Raw genomic sequence first — 20,411 nt, 5'->3', positions numbered from 1 at the left:
CCAAACAGATCAATCCAATCAACTGTCTCACCCATTTAGAGGGCCTGATCCAGTTGGGGGCCCCTCAGCCATTGGTTCATAGATCATGTGTTTTCATTCGTTTGGCTATTTGTCCCTGTGCTTTATCCAACCTTGGTTTCAACAATTCTCGCTCATATAAACCCTGAGAGGAGGGATTCTATAAGCAAGGGACATTGAGATCATGATGGGAAAACGTACAGAGACAGCCAAACTAGTGGAAACCCATGAACTGTGGACCAATAGCTGTGGATTACAGTTCTTAAAATGAAATGTTATAATGTGGAGCAGTGTAGGGTAGAGAGAGAAACTCAAGGTTAATATAAGAAAGAAGTCAGTTGACAGAAAGCCTGGAGAATCTTTTCCACCAGGACTACATGGATACGGAGATGTCTGGAGCATGAGTAAGCCAAACAGGATCTGCATCCCTGAAGAAAACTGACTCTTCCCCATCCCACCCCCAAAGGCCACAATCTATGCTATGATTTTGGCTAGTTTGACCTTGTGCAGGTTGTGCATGAAAAGCCACAGGTGCTGAGAGCTTATGTGACCAATGGCCCTGTCATGTCCAGAAAGCACTGTTTCACAGCTGTCCTTTGCAGCTTCTGGCTCTTGTACTCATTCTCAACTAAGAACTACCTTATAGACATTCTAAAACCTAAACACTTAGTACAGTAAGCAGGTTCAGCAGGATCTAGCACACTACAATCAATCATCAAATGAAGACAGTAGAACATACTTACAGTCCCCGAATTTTGAATCAAAGGTAAGAGGTTCACCACAAATTCAAGGACAATCTACATAGTGATTTCTAGGATAGCCAGGTCTACATAGTAAGACAACAAGATATGGGGTAATGATAAGTTTGGGGAGACCACAGAAAGGAAGGGATCTATGAAAATACAAATTTCCTTTGGGGAATATTTTAAAACATTTTTTTATAGAAACTTACACTCCTACTTTATATATAATTCACATCCCAATCAGCAGTACTGGGTGATTGTTATGGCTAGTGTTGCCAACATAACAGAATCTAGAACCACCTAGGACAGATGGACCTCTAGTTGTGCCTATAGAGGAGTAGCTATGAAGACCTGACTACTGTGAGGGGAACCATTCCCTGGTCAAGGGATGCTGGGCTGTAAAAAGTGGAAAAGTATGACGAACACTAGCTTGCATTTATCTCTCTCCATTTCCTAACTGTGATCAGCTACTTCAAGCTCCCAATATCTTGACTTTCCCTCCATAATTAACTAGACTTTAAACTGTGAGATAAAATAAACCCTTTCTCTCTCTCTGAAATATCTGTAGTAAGTTGGGCAGCAGTGGAGCACACATTTAATCCCAGTACTCAGGAGTCAGAGCCAGGTGGATCTCTGTGAATTTGAGGCCAGCCTGGTCTACAGAGAGAATCCAGGACAGGCACCAAGATTACACAGAGAAACCCTGTCTCAATAAACAAAAACAAAAACAAAATCTGTAGCAATAGATTCAATATCCATTGCATAGAAAATATTTTATTGTTTAGGCCCATCCCCACCACAGTCTTATTTAGTTATATCAAGGCATGTTCTAGTTTCTAGATTGCCACGCTTACTTACTTCTTGGCCCATTATACTAGCTTCTTTATGAGGTCCTTCTCCATTGTAGTCCTGGGGATTCTTGTTTCCCAAGAGCAGCCAGGTAAAAACAGGGTTGCTTTCAGAGACCACTAAAGATTTGTTTAGAGAATAAACCATCTCCATCCCCATCTGCACTGCTCAGTGGTACTGCTGACTCGAGAGAGGTGAAGTAGATAGAAGACACTGAGGGGTGACCAGCAGTAAGCACTCCAGAACCTGGACACTGCTATAGATGAAGCCCAAATCATATTGTCTAACTTCCCATATACAAAAGCAAAGAAAATACAATTTCTTTCATGTGTAATTAAAATGATTCATATTGATATTATATTTTGTAAAATTTCCTCAATTATCTTTAAGTGGGGACTCTAGTCCTGTGTCTGTGGGTTCATAAATCATTTTGTCAATTACATATTTCTGACTTAAGTGTTTAGGGAATAAGCTTAGGAATTTGTACCTCTTAGAAGACATTCAATAGTACAGTCACGTGTCTAAACTTTAACATACTATAACAAATACTGGGCAAAGGATTAAGATATTATATGTTATGATAAAACTTGACAGTATCAGTGCTAATGCATGATGTAGCCCTTAGGTCTCCTTGTACTCTCCTCTACCTATAAGTTTGCACACACTGAATAATACTTTACTAGCCTAAATTACAGAAAATATAAAATCAGTGGCTATTCTTACAAGGTATCCTCTTGCTCACTTAATAGTTATTGGTTGTCTTTGGCTAACACTGAGCACCAGTGCACACTAACAAATGATCATTGAAATTAATGACCTCATATTGTACTAGCTTCAGGACAGCTGTTCCAGAATCTTCTAACGTGAACTTATTATACTTCTTGCTGCTAAGGCTGACGTGGCCTGTGCCATTGCACCATCTGCTCAGCTCTCACTCACCAGCATCTGCTATTCTTGCCTTGGCACCATCTGCCTGGCCATCTCCATCCCCATCTGCACTGCTCAGTGGTACTGCTGACATTACAACACATTTCACCTACTCCGAAACAGAGGGATTCCTGAGTCCTGAGTCATTTCTCCTTTCAGAGCCAGGGAAACCTTTTGTGAAAAATCTATAAGGTTTACTTTAAGAATCCCTTCATTCTCATGAACACAAATTTCACACTATTTGTGATTTTTTTTAAATTGGATGGAGTTCTGTATGGTTGGCTGTAGTAGGATACATGGAGTTTCATACTTATGATTATAAAAATACTTGGCATTCAGACAATGTCCTGCCTTTATATTCAGAAAAAGTAGAACAATTCAAATGGATTTCAGCAATATTAGATGTATAAACATGTCTGATATGTTTGTTCATCATATAATTAGTCAACAATCAAATGTAAGAAGCGTGATGTGGAAAATATTAAACTTAAAAGACATTTTCATTCAAATTTGGTAGTAGACAAGTATTTGAATGATTGAAATAGGAGGCCTACAACAATTTGTGGAAAGTCTGCATTTAAAGGTTTAAGCCTCTACCACCTTTTTTAGTGACTTTCTTTATATACATATATCAATGAACCCTGCCCCTGCAGAAAAAGGGATCTGATACTAGAAAAGGCTTTGAGTTCAGAAAAATGAAGCCCAGGACAATGAAAAGTTGGCAAGGAAAAACCAAAAACAGTGAGAGTGAATTGTATGACAATCTTTACACACTGGATCAGTATACTCAATTTCTGCTTTCCACGCTACTAGAAGACCATGTCAAGACTCATCTCTTCACTGACATTTTTTTTCTGCAGTCAGAAAGAGGGAAAACTTCCATCAATTTCCATTTGAAGTGTTTAGAATGTTCAAAGGGGAATAAATCATGATTTTACTACAGATAGAATATAAACTTGTATCATGTGGTTTATGTCAGTAAAAGAATGCAGGTTTAGTGGTTACATACTTTTATAGGAAGGATCATTAAAGGGAGGGAAAGGAGCAATAATAATAAGAAATAAAGACAAGAAAGATGCCTGAGCTCAGTTACACCAAAGCAGAGGCTACAGGGCTACTAAGGGCTGCATGAAATAGTGCAGGACTTGAAAGCATTAGAAAGCAGCCAGTTAATGTCTGTCTTTATTCATTAGTTTTTCCATAACAAAATCAAATCATCACTCTCACATCTGTATGACAAAAGGCAATCAGAGCAAGAAGCACAGAATCTAGGAGCAGAGTTGCTGTTTCCTTTAAAGTAGTCAGAAATAACTCTTGTGTAATGGAAACCTTTGCTATATATAAGGACATTACCTAGAGTAAAGGATAATCTTTCACATTGTGGGGAAGATATTGATTAATCGCTGGAGCAAGTCTACTGAGAAATTATATATATATATATATATATATATATATATATATATATATATATATATATATCATGGCTAATAAGTAAGAGTTAGCTTGATTAAATAATTCTAATGCTGGCTGTATATATTAAGTGATCTTCATAATTCTACAACAAATAACTACTTTAAGTTAATAAAAGCATTTTGCTTTCAGTGAAAATAAAGGACATAAATCTGTACTCCTGTCATTATTATTCTACCTAGAGATTCAATTTCAATAGTAACTGCTAATTTTAACCCAATCCAGCATAATGTCTCTTTCATAAAGAGCAGTGGGTAGATCATTCAGTAGCTGCTCAGAAGTGCTGTTATTGGAGACCAAAGTTCCAGGCATGAAATTAAAGTCCTGAAACCTAACCTTCCATGGTGAAGGAGGAAGACCTGGAGGAGAATGATACTGATATTCTAGAAATGCCTTTTAAAAACAAGCTTGCTTATGTTGGTGTTCTTTAACTAAAACATTTAAAATGCAAAATAAATCAATTAAATTAAAATAAATTGAGAAGGCATGTAGAATAAGGACATACAAAAAGAAATTTTTTTCTTACAATTGTGAAATGTATGTGTGTTCTATTTTTTTAAAAATGTTTAAAAATATTCAAAAATTTTAAAATTATAAAGAAATACTAGAATCATAAGCTAAGGTCAATTTTTCTTTGTAGAAATAATTATAAATTTAGCATCTTCCAAATTCCACTGCTTATAAGTCTCCATTAGATACAGTCATGCCCTTGGCCTTCCCTGTCACTGGTTAGTCACAGTCACCCTGAGAAGTTTCCTCATTCATAGTGTTCCTGTCTTACAGGTGGAATTGTTTTCTATCCTTTACACAGCACATTTACTATCACGTTTCTATGTTGAACTAGGCAAACACATTGTGTTGATGTAGCATGAATCTTAACAGGTCTTATTAATGAAATAAAACCTGGGGCCAGGTATTGGGGTGAATGCTGAAAGATCAGAGAAGCAGAACAAACCACAGCCACCTCACCTCGCCAATCCACCAGCTGATCCTGTTTCCTCAGACTGGAAGTCCTCATCCAAATGAATCTCAGCTGAAATGTGCTGCTCAAAAGCTTAAAAGCTTAACCAGCCAAAAGTTTAACCAACCTAGTTCCTGGTTTTCAAGCCTTATATACCTTTCTGCTTTCTGCCCTCTCTTCCTGGGATTAAAGGCTCACGTTTTGGGATTAAAGGCGTGAGTCACCATGCCTAGCTGTTTCCAGTGTGGCCTTGACCTTACAGAGATCCTGGAATTCTAGGATTAAAGGTGTGTGTGCCACCATCTTCTGTCCTCTGTATCTAGTGGCTGTTCTGTTCTCTGTCCCCAGATAAGTTTATTAGGGTGCACAATATTTTGAGGAACACAATACCACCACATTTACAGTTATCTACTATATTCAATACAATAGTGTACTGCTATGTAGCACAGAAGAATAGGCTATCCTATAAAGTCCAGGGTCAGTGGTGGGAGGTGCAGGTTGCACTGTCCTTATTGAAATGTACTTTATCATGATCATACAAAAAAAAAAAAAACCCTTCATGATACATTTCTCAGAGGGACTCTCATTCACTAATTAATAATGAGTGCATTTTGTTGATGTGATTATATCTTTTTGTATCTATGTGTTTACTCCCCTCCTCTGTGTTGTGTGTGTGTGTGTGTGTGTGTGTGTGTGTGTGTGTGTCTGTGTCTGTGTGTGTGTATGTGTGTATGTGTGTTTGTGTGTTGGCATGGCATGTGTGTAGAAATTACAGGACATCTTTCAGGAGTCAATTCTCTCTCCTTCCACCACATGTGTCAGTCTGATTCCTCCGGCTTGGTGGCTCACACTTTTACACACTGAGACATCTAATCATCCCTAATGTAACTGCAGCTGACACACCAAGCAACATGGAACTGAGTTACTGTTGCTAATAATCCAGACTATTTTATCTGTTTTTTTTTTTTTGCAGATAAAAAAATCTTTTTTTAAAAACATCTATACAAACTTGAAAAATGTTATTCATGGGTCCATTCTTTATTCCTAGTGACCTATTTATAAATTAGTTAGACCTATTACCACCACTAAAAATATGTGAGAGAAACATTATTTTCATTTATATTTTTTGTCTTATTAAAAAATCATGTGGAGCCCTAGAGGATAACAGACCCTAAATTGTCTAAAATTAAAGGGCCTGCATTCCAGTTTATCTACTTAAACTTTCTGAGATTTGAAGTTAGCTGTAAAATGTAGGTAATCATAGCTACTATTATCCAAAAGTATTAGAACTTAGAACTAAATTCAGAAGGATTGCAAATAGGTTAGGAGCTGAGAAGGCATGGCAGCATCCTAGATTTTCTTCTTAAATATATACAATTTCTATTCATTTATTAGTAATTTATGTTTTGGGGTTCTTGCAATTGAACACAGGCCTTTTCACATGCTAAGGAAGAACTTTCTCATCAAGCTACCGCTCCCAGCCTTAGAAATTTTTATCTTGTTTTGTTTTGAAGACAAAGCTAAGCACTGAAGTCCTAGCTGTATTCTAACTCCTAGGTTCAAACATTTTTCTGCTTTAGCTTATTATTTTGAAGAATATACAGATGTGTGCTGCCAGACTATGAGGTTTTCTTTTTCAGTATTTGCTGATATGTAGCATATCCTGGGAAATGCTTCATGTGTAATGAATCATACAAGCATTATGTGTGCATAGCTACATCACTACCGGTCTATGAACGTTGACTATTATTTTGGTTAGTTTTTGTTCCAGGTTGTGCTGAAGGAGATGATTTTAAGCTAATATTATGCAGACTCTCTTCATTCTGCTTTTCATTTGAATTGAAATTTGCTAACGATTATTTTACATCTGCATTTTCAGTGAAAACCTCACTCTAGACAGAATAACTTCAGGAACGACCAGAAGTTGAATGTCAGATGATCCACTCTTCCAATTTGCCGTCTCTACTTCTGAGTTTGAAATTTTACCATTTGGCCTATTGTAAGTAACAGAAGCACAGGCACACAACAGGGAAGTATAGTAATGCTAATTGTAAAGACCAAAACTTAAGGAACGAGTTTTAAAGAGATTTATTCAATTTATACCATTTCTAGGTATATACCTATAGGAGTCTAAGTGAGCATACCACAAAGATCCATGCATATCATGCTTACTACAGTACTACTCACAGTATCCAGGAACATAATGAGCCTAGGTACCCATCTAAAGACTATACATACACACATGTACAGACAGATAGCCAGATATAAAGGAGGATGGAATTATATTCTTTGCTGCTTAAAAAAAGAATGTAACCCGGGATCAATGTATTAAGTGAAATAAGTCAAAGTGAAAGACAGTAATAGTACAGGTTTTCTCTAATTTATATATCACAGAGTCTTTACAGATACATAACATTTTTCATTTATGGTATGAAATAGGACAGAGGCTAGAAGAGGGAAGAAGTTTCTACTACTGTAATAACTTCCTAAATTATACACATACATAAAAATAGTTTAAAATGGAGTAACCCTAAAACAGGGTAATCATGCCCCTTCTAGACACTGCAGGATAATAACTAAAAGACCTAAGGCCATCAATGGGTTTCCTTAGCTACTCACCTGGAAGCTTTACTGGCTGGCTTTTCATGGTTCTGGAAGGTTCTATGCACATTTCTGGAAAAGTCGTATTAAACAAACTCCTAAGAACTTATCTGTGCACCCATAGATTAGGGCATCTCCAAATCCTCATCAGAGAAGCTTCTTTTGGCGGTAGATGATGATTAACACACAGACTCCCAACCCATCAAGGTGCAGGAAACAAGAGACAGCAGAATGTTCAGCCCTAAACAGGACATCCATACCATACCCCTTACCCCCAAGTCTCAGGAGTCATTGTAGAAGAAGGTAGAAAGAGAACAAGAGCCAGAAGTGATCAATGACAAAAGGAAACAGTGGTTTTTTAGATACAGGAAGTTTTGAGAATAAATTCACACCAGTTGAGACAGCATTCATAAGACTTGTGCAAGCTCAAGCCAGATGAAATCCCAGGGTGGAGAAGGGAGATGAGCTTGAAGTCACATGCCTAGCTGAGAAGGTACTGATTGATTACTGTTGGAAGAGAGTCCATTTTTCCTGAAGATGTCAGCCCCTGGTGGACTGATCATGCTCCAGTGAACACACATTCAAGGGTGTATGAACAGCACCGATCATCCTCAATGAGCTTAACCTAAAGAAAAGAGAGAACACAAATTGGGCGGGAAGGGATGGGAAGCATGAGGACTTGAATATGATTAAAACACATTGTACAAAATTGTCAAAGAACTCATCAAACATAAAATAACAAATCTAGAATATACATATACTTTTTGATATCGATTTAAAGTTATATATCATATTGATAATCTAGCTGTTCCAGTTCAGTTGCCATTCAAAGAATTTTCAGATTCTCGTGTCCAAGAACAAGGAATTTGACAATGACACATGGATAGTAAGACAAGCAGATGCAGTTTATTACCAATACATAGCTAAGGAAGGAAGTGAGCCAGACCTGGGAAGAGGGCTGCAATACTCAAAGGCAAAATGCAAAGGATAGGGCTCTTATGGGTCGTTTGCTTTGCGCAGGTTTTCTCAAGCATCGCTGTAACCGGCAGGAATGCCGGGGGTGTCCAGTCTTTCTGCCAACTAGTCTCTTTCATATGATAATTTTGTAATCCTTCAGACATTAACCTCCACCTCCAGAATCTTTAATAAAACTGAGAGGAAAAGGATGAAGGAAATTATCATAATTTTAAAACATGACTTTATTGATTTTGTTTCCGTTAACCAAACAAGGCAAAGCATCTTCTCCCTTTTTCATTTGAACAAATCTTTTTACCCAGGACAATTCTAGTAACTGAGTTCATGTCGCTCTTTGAAAACATTATGGACCCTGGGAGGATGAACAACATTGATCTAAATCTACTGGTGTTTTCCTTCCTCTTTGTCACTGAATGAAAAAAAAAGGTATTTGAAGGGAGCCGCCATTCTAAGATGGCGCTGACTTCCTGACAGCCTAGCTGTAAACAACTCCATATATGGCTATGCTCCTAGGACTATGTGTCCTAAGGTCTGCGCATGCGCGAGTGTGGTAATTGACCTTATGTCCTCAGCCTATCACGTAGCTCCCCGTGCTAGCATTATGGCGGGATCCAATCACAGAATGACCCGTCTGCTTGAAACCCCATATAAGCAGCTGCATTCTGGCTCTCGGGGGCCCCTCACCTCCCGCTCTCCCTTAATCAAGAGGCGCTCCAATAAAGTGTGATCTGAGAAGAATCCTCGAGTGGTGGTCGTTCTTCCTCGCTGGCCGAGGAGCTCGCCGCAGGTATTAACACTCCACTATAGTTTCCATGAAGACAGGACAAATGGATACATGGGAGGCACCTAAATCACACTGTGCCCTTATATTTCAATAGATAGTATTTGTAGGTTAACATCGGCATTTTCTTTTCTATATATTGATCAGGTAAGATGATGATGATTATTATCATATTATTATATCATTATTAAGGATAATTAAACAAAATAATTTTCTATAATAAAAAATAACACCTAAATAAATTTCTGGGATTCTTGTAACACCCTGAACTTGTGGGACATGTGCCCTTATGTGGTCTGGAGTATTTGGTCAATTCATGGCCAGTTTTCTACAGTCAGTAAATAGGGGTGTATGGCTATATGCTTTCTCATTTCAACCTCATTAAAAGCATGCCAATTAATTCTGTTCTTGGATCACTTGTTCAGGAATATATAGGTGTCATACATTAGGCTTTTCAATCTAGCTCTGTGGAGAGGTAAATATTTTTCTTTTCCACCAAAGTTCCTAATATCTTTATTTCAGTCTTCCTAATGCTACAAACATTAAAAACAATTTTAAATATTATATGACTTTATTTTGGGGTATGTGTATACACCATTTGAATGCTGGTGCTTGTGGAGACCAGAAGAGGGCATGAGGTCTCTAGGAGATGCAGTTACAGAGAGTCACTAGATGTGTGTTGTGGGAACAGATCTCAGGTCCTCTGGAAGAGCAGCAAGTACTCTTAGCCACTGAGCCATCTCTCCAACCTCATGAAAAGGTGCTTTAAACTTTATCTGAACGCAGAGATGTTTGTAGACTGCATTGCTTTTCAGTATTCAGGAGGCCAGTCAGGAAAGTACCCCAAAACAAGGCAACCTTCATATCATGAATAAACCAACTTGGACACAAACCACAAAGTTGATAGATGTCTGTGTCCTGTACTGACACCTGGCTGCTCTTGGTGAGACACCACACTCAAATCTGAGTTACTAAGACCCAGAAACTGTTGAGTATGCATACTGTTTTAAACTCGTAAGACCTTTGGATTATTTGTTACAGGAAGTAGAAAGAAAAAACAATTAGACTAGAAAGATGGGTATACATTAACAAGATTATATAATAATAAATTGTAAGATAACATGAGAAAAAATTCTATTCAAATTAAATTATAAAAATGACTGACTTTATTCTCTAGGTGGGCTATGTTTAGATTTGATAGAGTCTAAATTTCACATGTACGGAACCAACTTCACCATCTAGAGAGACTTTGAAGCATAAGCAGACATTTTTTGAGTGGTAGTCAATTCCCAGTAAACTTTCATTAAAAAAAAAAAAAAGAGTTCAGCTAGGGAGAAAAAAAATAAGACACAAGGGCATCTCATCTTGGGGACAAGGGAGCATGAGAATGGGGCCATGGTGGTAAGAATTGGGGGAAAAACAACTTTACAACTTTTTTGAGATTATAATTGAATTGCAGCATTTCTCCCTTCCTTTTCCATCCTCCAAACGCTCCCATACACCCCTGCCCACTCTTTTTTAAATTCGTGACTTTTTGCTTTACAAATTGTGATTCCATGCCTATATGTATGTTCGTAAATATAACCTGTTCAGTCTGTACAGCGCTACATGCATGCATGATTTGATCCTCTGGCACTGAACAAATGAACTGGTGTTCTCTTCTAGAGGAAAGCCACCTCTCCCACCCCCAGCTTTCCTCAGTTGCCCACACTTCATTGCACATTATTGAAGCCTTGTGGACTCTTCTCCATCCAGTTTGCCATGTTCCCTGGTGTCATTCCTGTTCAGTACATGTTTGGGAAGACACGTTGTTGAGCCATTAGAAATGTAGCTTCTGGTATGGCTAAAGGACACAAGTTCACAGCAAATATCCCAATCCTCTGGCTCATAGAACCCTTCCAGTACCTCTTCCTCAGTGTTCTCTGAGTGTTAGGTATGGGAGTGGTTTTTAGATGACTCCGTGGGGACTGGGCTCCATGAGTCTGTTTTTCGATTGGCTGTGGTTTTCTTTAGTCCTCTCCATTTGTTTCAAAGAGAAGTTTCCTTTATAAGGAGTGAATATGTATCTGTGGATATAAGGGCAACTGTTGATAGATAATTCTCAGGAATGATGCTGTCTTAGTAATTTAGTATTGTAGATTCTCCTCCGGTAACCATGACTTCACTAGCTTTGAATGGTTAGCTAGGTTTCCAGTATCAGTCATCTAACTGGAGTCAAGAGAAACAAGAGGAGATGCTTCCAATGTCAAATCCTGCACTATGAGATTTTCAGCTAGAATATATGTAAAATTTTGGGGAAAAAAATCATATCATATTCAGCACACAGATACTGGATCTTTGCTTCATTGTGTATTATACATTTATGCTTACTAAACTTTCGGTAGCTGATTTCTGAGTGAATGATTGATTTTAAAGTTTCTTTTAAATGCATTTATTTTAATGAACAGGATGTGTTCACAAACACATTAGTCTTTATTTATCTCCCAAGGGTTTTTTGGGATGGCTCCAATTTAAAATACTCTATCATGTTGTTACATCATATGTTAGACCAATGTGTCTTGATTCTTTGTTTCAGGAGAAAAGTCGCTACAGATCATTTCCTACTCTGCTAAAAAGCTTAAGCAGAAAGAGAACAATTTATGGAAATAGGAGAGAGATGAGCAGAAGCAGCCAACTGGCACCATGTTTGGGGCTTGCATGCAAATCAAGTTCCTCTGTGCTTTCCAACACGTCCCAAATTCTTTTGAAACCATATTTAAAGCTGGATAGCAACTCTATATGAAGTCATCAGTGATATAAATACAGACAGCACTGTGTTGGGTAGAGCAATGCCAGGGAATGACAGGACCAACAGATAAAACCAAAGCAATTAAGTTTCCATAAACAGTTGACTTGGTGTTGAATCAACATTCTTCTTTGTAAACAGCAGTGTAGCAAGAAATAAATGACAATCATACATTTCCAATATTCAAACCAGGCTGGTTTCTGGGAGAAACAGAATTCTTTTCCAGTTTTCTTCTTTCAACATGGACAAATAATTTCCTCAGTAATCCGTACGCAAGTAGTTAGGCAAAGTTCCTTGTCTTCAAAGGTTCAAACAACTTTTAGATAACTTTTGATACTTTATCAGCTTATTATCATTTCCCCAAACTTTTCTGGCTACAGGTTAGGAAGCTTTGCTAGATACCTAGTTTTCATTTCTTGCAGACTGTTTTCTAGGGATTCATTACAAATTCCTTATCAAGGACAGAAATTTCTGTTCTATAAGCCTCAGTTTTTCTCTTAACTTTCATTTAACTCTCATGTGAGCACGGAATAACTCGTTACTGCCTACTTCTTATTTGCTTTCTCTCTAGAAACTCAAGTGACCATTCTTTTAAAAAGATAGGAGGAAACATTTTATTAAATAATGTCTTCAAATCTGCAATGGAAATTATATTAATAAGCCATGGGAGAAAGCCTTCCATATAATTTTACACAGACAGAGGTGTGTGGATGTATATATATATATATGGACAAATATATATTTGTGTATCTATCTATAAGTATGAAAAATTATACTTAATAGATATTAGATATTAGGTAAAATTGTAGGTATTAGAAAGAGGATATATAGATAGATGATCTATAGATAGATAGATAGATAGATAGATAAGGTCATATAATCATTATTCTGATTTCTATGTCCATTTCCAAAGTGCCTCTGATTTTAATCATATGCATGTCAAATTATGCAAAGGCAAAGGAGAGTAAATAGGAGAATCTCCCTAAAAATTCCCTTGAGAACACTGTTTTATTTTGTATGCACTTAGAACCAGCTCAAAAAACTCCTAACCCCTTCCTTTGATGTTTCTGAAATAATAAGAAATGAAAAGCAACTGTAAGAGAAATTCAAATCATCAGTCCTAGAGTGAGTATTCTATTTTCATATGTGGTTTCTGTCTGTTGGCATGAATTGTCATTCTTTGCTCTACAAAGCTCTGTTTACTTCTTCCCACAAACTCTAGCAACATCTGGATACTTGGTGTTCATTTATTTAACATTCAGTACAAACCTCCTTAATATTTCCAGCGTTCTCAAGGAGGTTTGTTATGTACTTCTGATTGTATCTCTGTCAAAATCTTATCTTCTTGTAGTTTTTTTTTTCTGTAATCACTGAGATTCTTGAGTGTGGCCTAGCTTTCTTTACATTCTTGGAACCTCTCAACCTGCCTGGAATAATATAGTATCATCACATAAATGCACTGCAAGCATTATACACTAGACACTAAAGAACAATACCTGTAGATTCCATAGTTTGTGTATTTTTTATTCTAAGCAGCCAGACATGCAGAAAAGAAACACTTCATTTTAATATTTTAATACAAGACTGGAGAAATGACTCAGTAGGTAAAGTCCTTGCCAGACACAGTAGGAGCATAGTTCAATCTAATTCCCAACACCCAAATAAAAACCTGGAACAGCGGGCACACTCTTTTAATCATTGCACTGGGGATATGGAGACAATAGGACTCCCAGAAATTGCTGGCCAGATAGTATAGACAGTGAGAAAATTCATCCAAAATATGAGGTTTTGAGTGGTTGAGGAAGATGTCCTACACTGACTATTGACCTCTGGCCTCCACACACAAGTAAACATAAATGCACACATGTGCACACAGGTGTACACATACATAAGTATACATATTCATACAACACACACATCACATACACATCTCAATAAATAATTTTTGTTTTGTCTTTTTGAGACAGGGTTTCACTATGTAGCTTTGGAGCTTTGGAGCCTGTATAAATAATTTTGAGTTAGAGAATTAAATAAAACTGACCAAGTATTTTCATTTTCATTACCACTACTGAACAGTTCAGGAATTTTGCTATTCATCTTTGATTCTACCAAATCCTGCAGCTAAGTTTTACAAATTGTTCTCAGCATAAGAACTTAACACTGGTAAAATAGCTTGGTAATGTTATCTAGGTCACTGCATATTATAGAAACACAGCCATAATCATGATTTGTAAATCTACAGATTTAATCTAATTTCCTCTGAACATGCTGTATTCATAAAGTACTTGTGCTTGCTGTTCCTTGATCTGCAGAAGTCCTTCCGCTCTTACTGACTGCCTCATTGATTGGATCTTTGTGAAGTATCAGCTCAAGCCTTTGTATACAATCCAGACAGAGACTTGGTTCTTAGCAGCACACAGTTTCAAGAGCCTTGTGGATGTGGGTAAGTTATACGCCATATTTTTAGTTCATTTAATTGTAAAGGAAATGCATATGTAGCAATTCAGCAACGCTGTTATAAAATAGACCACATGCAAAGTCTACTAAGGCTGATGTGATCTAAAAGCAAGGTCCACCATTTCCACAATTTTAAGAGTATTTATGATCAATACATTCGTTACAAGATAATATTACTTGTTGAGTTCATTCTCATGAACTATTGGAGGAAGAGATTAGAAGAATGACTTGTCACATGGGACCAATTACTGCAAGTTATTAAAATCGGATAGTGCCAATTTGGACATCTTTACTTAAGTTTTAAGTTTTGCACATGTATATATTGTATGTTGAATATATTCCTCTCACACCTCCATTCCCTTCCCCTTCTCTCTCTTTTCTCCTTCAATTAGTCTCTTTTGTCACAATAGGCATTTTATTCCTACCTGAGTGTCATATATCCCTATATGATTTTATGTTTATATTAAATCAAGGCATCACAAGTGAGAGAAAATATGTGACATTTGTCCTTATGAGATTGTCTTAACTCACTTAAAATGATTATCTATTGAATCTATTGAAATCCATTGAATCCATGTGAAAGAAATGACTATGTTCATCTTCGTGGATGAAAAAGATTTTATTATAAACTTTTCTTTCTATATGTGTGCAAATAGAAGACCCATCACATTTTTAAATATTACTCTTTTATTAGACATTAAAGTTGATTCCATAATACAGCTATTGTGAATAATGCTGCAATAAACACTGTTTTGCATGTGTCTCTGTGATGAGTTAACTTGGAGTTTGGGGGGGGGGTAAATACTTAGAAGTGGTACAGTTGTGCCACATGGTAAAACTCTTGTTAGATTTTTGAGACCCCTCTCAACTGAGTTCCACAGAGACTGGACTAGTTTGCATTCCCACTAGCAGTGTAAAGCATCCAACTATGGATTAGTGGAGTCTAGACACCTTTTACTTCATCTGAACCTGTTTGAAGATGCTGTCAAAACAACCAGCAAGCAGAAGAGCATAACACTCCAACCGATAGTCCAGATTTCTTTTCCATTTGCAGTTTACCTTGGGAACTCCCTAGGCATTGTGTGGATGATAAAGCGACCTACAGAATTGTGGGCTCGGGGAGGAGAGCTGTTTTTCACTGTGCACACTCCTCTCGGCAGCTCTTTTGGTTGCCAGTGTCTGAACTTTCTTCAAGTCTTCATGTGGGATCTGGTACTCTATGAAATCACACCACTGTATGGTGCACTTGCCTCCACCCTTCCTCAGGTGCCCTTCCTCCTTCCTCAGTCCCCTCGCGATTTTCCTCTCTGTTCTACTTATGCTTCCTGTTCTGTGCGCCATTCTCCTGTGCTCTACTTTTGTAAAGTATTGCCTTCAGTATATATCCCAGTGTCTGTGAGTGCAAGTACATTTTTTCAGTGATCTTTAGTACAGAATATAATGAAATCTATCTAATGCAAAGATTAAAAAGGAAAAGCAATAAGACAATAATTTATTTTAAAAGTTATGACTAGATACTCATATACCAAAATAAGTTTGGATTTATGTCAAACAAAAGTAATCTATAATAAGTTATGCAGTATTCACTTTTAAATATATGGCACATAAAACATAATTTTTGCTTAACACATGAGATGGAATTTAAATTCCTTATTCTGTATTATATACTCCAGTGATGTTTTTCCTTATTCAATTTAATTTTGAGCCTTGTTATATAAATCAGATGATAATATCTGTAAATTTATTTTTGTATCCTCTAATATTCCCTTGATCATTTCTTTCTAAACTCATGTCACCAATCCTCTCAAACCTCAGTATTTTAATAAATTTAATAACTAGAAGTACTAATTTTCAAGCTTTGCTATTCTTCAATATTTTATCAAGTTTGGTTCAATCTCCAGAAGAAAAATATTTTCATGATTTGTCTATTCGGATAACCAGCAATTATCAAACATGCATGTACACAGAGTCATACAAGCACAGCATTAGCTATAGTAAGTGAAAATAGAACCAGACATCTGTTTTTAAAACTTTTGTTAAGTAAACTATACAACTTAAAATGTGGCATTTATGTGGCATGCCCTCCTAAGGTTTAGAGATCACTGAAGAAGAGGGTGACATAATTATAAGAACTAAGGGTATGAGGTGACTACAAGAATATTGTTTTCTGGATACTGCAGGGTAATTGTAGATATGAACTTACAATGATTGTGACAGAATCCACTGTTGAGTCCTGCTTGACCTGTCGAATGGTTCTGAAGTGGGGAGTGTGGAATTTAGAAATGATAGCTATGAAATATAAACATAGATGAAAAAAAATAAAAACAAAAAAGACAGAGACACGGAACAGCTTTGGGAGGGCTCTGGGTCAATACCACAGACACCTGAGTTCATTACTCACAGCTTTCATGTACCCAAAGCAAGGAGGTCTAAAAGACCTCCCGCTTTCAAGAACATCACAATTCAAGGTACAAAATATAGGCAAGTGTAAACACCTCCTTAGTACTCAAGACATCTGGTAACCATGCCTTATGGCAAAACATTCCTGAAATGAGGCCTTGAGGTGTAAGATACCTGGTAACCTCGCCTTTAACCAAAACATCCTATTGTGCAGCCTTGCAGGGAAAACAGGCTTGGACTCTCTAACCTTGAGTCAAGATGAAAACATGCCACAAACTGGGGTCTCTGTGCACCCCTACAGTGCATAAGACCTAGGTACTAGCAGCAAATCAAGCCAGACAAAATCCCATCATGGAGAAGGAAAGTGAGCACATAGTCCAAGCCATTGTTGAGCTCTTGGCAAATGACTGCTGCTGGAAAAGGGAGAGTCAGTTTTCCTTAAGGATGTGATCCCTGGTGGGTTGATACACCTTAGTGGAAGACCCCATATCCAAGAGGATATGGCAACACAAATCGTACTTTATGAGGTTAGAATACAAATAGACAAAAACCAAATAAGCAAACAAACAAACAAAAAAACAGGGCACAGAGTTGGGTAGTTAGGGAAGAGAATGGGTGAATCTGGGAAGTTGAGGAAGGAGGTAAATATGATGGAAATATCTTGTATGAAATCCTCAGAGAACTAATAAAATTAGAAAAGGGAGAACAAGAATAAACCACAAATTACTAAAAAAAACCCTCTGATCTATTTTTGCAAACTTATTAAAACTATAGATAATTCACACAAAACACTAAGAAAAGTATATTCAAGTAATTATAACAACAGACAAAACATTGAGCAAAGACTATACCAAAGATGGTACCTGGTGTCTGATAAAAACATTAAAATGTATTTAGTATTATTAGTGGTGGGACAAATATAGGTTAAAATTGTAATGATACAACATTATGGACAAACATAAAAGATAACAATGAAAGTTTTAAAGAAGCAAAAACAAATAGTGGGTGAGGACAAAGACATAAATTGCCTTTTAAAAAGCATGTGTTTACTAAAAAGAAGAAGGAGGAGGAGGAAGAGGAGGAGCAGGAGGAGGAGGAGAAGGAGGAGGAGGAAGAGAAGAAGAAGAAGAAGAAGAAGAAGAAGAAGAAGAAGAAGAAGAAGAAGAAGAAGAAGAAGAAGAAGAAGAAGAAGAAGAACAGAAGAACTCTGGAAAATCATTTGTTAAAATCTACTAGAGGAAAACAAAATATTTATTAACCCCAATATTTCCACTCTAGGGTATACAGTACACCCCCCCCAAAAAAGGAGAATATATAAATAGTTTACACCAAAAGATATATGGATATAAAATGTTCATAAAAACTATTTCTACAATTCTAACAAAAAAATCAAAGTATCTATGAATGATAAAATGGATACATTATATGATAGATACATTATAAACTGCTACATAGCTATTAACAAACATAAACTTCCTCATATACACCATGAATGATTCATCTAGGCATAGTAGTTAGCAGAGAAGGTAGCACTGAAATTACGTATGCCAACTGTAGTAAGGTTAAGTATTGATGAACACAACTCACAGCCATGAAAACCGAGATGCTGTTTTCTTTGGGGGGCTGTAGACATAATGGAGCATGAGGAGGAACCTACATGGGTATGAGAAAGACTCGGTGTGTGTATTGATTGTTGTAGAGGTAATACGGGTGTACACATATGTACAAAGTGATCAAGCTGGGCTCCTGAGATTTGACTGTTTTCCTGTAGTCTGCTGAATATAGGGGTTAACATATTTGCCCAGGCAAAGAAGATCAAATGTGAAAAGTAGGCTTCTGGTACAGTCCGTTCTTACCGGTTGAGTCAAGGCAAGGAAGGGCCTGTTCTTCATTTAAGTTGATTATGAGAAGCTGTGGTCTAACAATTCCTGGCTGAGAAAGTGTTCCCCAAAGCCTTGCACCAGAAACTGCTTGATCCTTATCAACCTTTTCCCACATCCTTGATCTTTCCTCCCACTAGATATTAACTTTTTGTTTATGGCCCTTCTTTCCAAGTTTAAAGTTAGGATAATAAGTTATACAGTCAGTTTCTCAAGTTTGGAGCATTATTATCTATTCTTTTTAAGTATCAACTGAAAATTGCATGTTTTGGGTAAAATAATTGTGTTCAAAAGGAAATGATGAGTTTGTTCTCCATTGTCTCTGTTTTAACTGAGTCCAGACAACTAGTTGGCATCGCAGATAAAAGGTCAACTTTATTTTGAGATTTTCAGCCTGTGGTCAATGGAAAATCATGCAACATACCCTGGATGCTTAGCCATGGCTGGTCCCTGGGATGCATTGTATCCCAGTGATCCAGGGAACAAGGCTCAGACTGGGGGCACAAAGGCCTCTAATCTGGAAACATTTCCTGCTCGAAGCCTCATTCAGCTTCTGAGTCTTGCTCTCTAATTTCTTTAGGCCAGCATCCTTGCTAATGCCAGGCTTTGCTTCCTGCAGAAACCTCAAGCTTTTGTCTGCTTCTTTCCATTTCTTCACTCCATCCTTGGGCTCCTGATTTTGAGTTGTGTCTACAAACACAACTCAAGAGATCACAGACTGTAATCCCATATACTCATACCTAGACTAACAGCAATTGTCTCATGAATTTCATTTTCATCCTAAAATCCTTAATTCATTCCTCATGTTTGCATAATAAACAGTATCTTCCTGTTTGAACTTGGTCTTTCCAAGTGCTATATGAGCTTTAAGCAATCTAAGGTGATCCAATACTTTCTTTGTACTTTCCATTTTCTAAGGAACATTAGTATGAATGGACATATTCTATCTGTCCACAGCCCCCAAAGCTAAAGCAGGTTTTGAGATTTTAAGATTTCTTTCTTAGCAAATTTCCTTCCTTCTGTCCAGTTACCCTAATCCTTGCTAAATCAAAGTTTTTGGTATGATCCAAATGTAGTAAAGTAACCATAATCCTATCAGAAACCGGTTGTCCCATGGTCACTTTCCAGAGCTCAGGATAAGTGTTTTTGTGGTTTATGTCTGTTTTTTCACAAATACTAAACACAGGCTTATCCCATGGGGTTCAATCCCTTATGTGTGTTGCTTAAAACAATAATTTTTTCATTCATTTGTGATTGCTATCTTTGTATCTAAACATGCATGTTTCACTTAATCTTTATCTGAAAATATATGTTTTCCAACACCATCTCATTATTAATTAAAGACAATTTATAGAATATGATATGCCTTCACATTTGGGTTAAATGACAAGTTAGCAGATTGTAGCATTCTGTGCTAGAATATGCCCATCTGGGTTAGATGTCAGTTAAGGATTTTGGTTGTTTCTTTTGATTCAGGCTGCTCCTCTTAGCTGAGTGGATGTGTTTGCAGTTTTCAGTAGACCTTGGTTGTTGTAAAGTTGTCGTGTTGTTTTTTATTTATCTC

The 20,411-nt window shown here is 37.0% G+C and overlaps 1 protein-coding gene across 1 annotated transcript in view; it reads left to right on the top strand.

Moving 5' to 3' along the window:
• Window positions 1-14,411: 14,411 nt before the first annotated feature.
• Crisp1 (cysteine rich secretory protein 1) overlaps window positions 14,412-20,411 on the top strand; it is a 29,515-nt gene continuing 23,515 nt past the window's right edge. Inside the window, exon 1 of the mRNA XM_042269905.2 lies at window positions 14,412-14,553. The gene's annotated coding sequence lies outside the window, so the exon portion shown is untranslated. The remainder of the gene's footprint in view (window positions 14,554-20,411) is intronic.

Source organism: Peromyscus maniculatus, chromosome 21, assembly GCF_049852395.1.
Source record: "Peromyscus maniculatus bairdii isolate BWxNUB_F1_BW_parent chromosome 21, HU_Pman_BW_mat_3.1, whole genome shotgun sequence".
Classification (NCBI taxonomy): domain Eukaryota; kingdom Metazoa; phylum Chordata; class Mammalia; order Rodentia; family Cricetidae; genus Peromyscus; species Peromyscus maniculatus.
This window is presented reverse-complemented; position numbering and strand designations above follow the sequence as displayed.